The following is a 1,828-nucleotide window of genomic DNA, read 5'->3' as shown; positions in this document are numbered from 1 at the left end:
TTTAACTATAATCTCTTCAAATATTTTCTCAGTCCCTTTCTTTTTCTCTTCTTCTTCTGGGACCCCTATAATTCGAATGTTGGTGCGTTTAATGTTGTCCCAGAGGTCTCTGAGACTGTCCTCAGTTCTTTTCATTCTTTTTTCTGTATTATGCTCTGCAGTAGTTATTTCCACTATTTTATCTTCCAGGTCACTTATCCGTTCTTCTGCCTCCGTTATTCTGCTATTGATCCCTTCTAGAGTATTTTTAATTTCATCTATTGTGTTGTTCATCGTTGCTTGTTTCCTCTTTAGTTCTTCTAGGTCCTTGTTAAATGTTTCTTGCATTTTCTCTATTCTCTTTCCAAGATTTTGGATCATCTTTCCTATCATTATTCTGAATTGTTTTTCAGGTAGACTGCCTATTTCCTCTTCGTTTGTTAGGTCAGGTGGGTTTTTACCTTGCTCCTTCATCTGCTGTGTGTTTTTCTGTCTTTTCATTTTGCTTATCTTACTGTGTTTGGGGTCTCCTTTTTGCAAGCTGCAGTTTCATAGTTCCCGTTGTTTTTGGTGTCTGTCCCTAGTTGCTAAGGTTGGTTCAGTGGTTTGTGTAGGCTTCCTGGTGGAGGTGACTAGTGCCTGTGTTCTGGTGGATGATGCTGGATCTTGTCTTCCTGGTGGGCAGGTCCACATCTGGTGGTGTGTCCTGGCTGGAACACCAAGAGCCTTTCATCCACACGGCTCAGAATAAAAGGAAAAAAAAAATAGAAAGAAAGAAAGTGGATAAAATAAAAATAAAGTAAGATAAAATAAAATAAAGTTATTAAAATAAAAACCAATTATTAAGAAAAAAATTTTTAAGTAAAAAAAAAAAAAACATAAATGGACAGACAGAACCCTAGGACAAATAGTGAAAGCAAAGCTATACAGAGAAAATCTCACACAGAAGCATACACATACACACTCACAAAAAGAAGAAAAGGGGAAAAAATAATATATCTTGTTCCCAAAGTCTACCTCCTCAACTTGGGATGATTCGCTGTCTATTCAGGTATTCCACAGATGCAGGGTACATCAAGTTGATTTAATCCGCTGTTCCTGAGGCTGCTGGGAGAGATTTCCCTTTCTCTTCTTTTTTCGCACCGTTCCTGGGGTTCAGCTTTGGATTTGGCCCCGCCTCTACGTGTAGGTCGCCTGAGGGCGTCTGTTCTTTGCTCAGACAGGACAGGGTTAAAGCAGCAGCTGATTCGGGGGCTCTGGCTCAGGCTGGGGAGAGGGAGGGGTACGGATGCGGGGCGAGCTTGTGGCAGCAGAGGCCGGCGTGACGTTGCACCAGCCTTAGGTGCGCCGTGCGTTCGCCTGGGGAAGTTGTCCCTGGATCCCGGGACCCTGGCGGTGGCGGGCTGCACAGGCTCCCGGGGGAGGTGTGGAGAGTGACCTGTGCTCGCACACAGGCTTCTTGGTGGCGGCAGCAGCAGCCTTAGCATCTCATGCCCGTCTCTGGGGTCCGCGCTGATCGCTGCGGCTCACGCTCGTCTCTGGAGCTCCTTTAAACGGTGCTCTTAATCCCCCCTCCTCACGCACCAGGAAACAAAGAGGGAAGAAAAAGTCTCTTGCCTCTTCGGCAGCTCCAGACTTTTTCCCAGACTCTCTCCCGGCCAGCCGTGGTGCACTAGCCCCCTTCAGGCTGTGTTCACGCCGCCAGTCCTCTCCCTGGGATCTGACCGAAGCCCGAGGCTCAGCTCCCAGCCCCCGCCCGCCCGGCGGGTGAGCAGAGAAGCCTCTCGGGCTGGTGAGTGCTGGTCGGCACCGATCCTCTGTGCGGGAATCTCTCCGCTTTGCCCTCCGC

This window comes from Physeter macrocephalus, chromosome 7, assembly GCF_002837175.3.
Source record: "Physeter macrocephalus isolate SW-GA chromosome 7, ASM283717v5, whole genome shotgun sequence".
NCBI classification, from domain to species: Eukaryota; Metazoa; Chordata; class Mammalia; order Artiodactyla; family Physeteridae; genus Physeter; species Physeter macrocephalus.
This window is presented reverse-complemented; position numbering follows the sequence as displayed.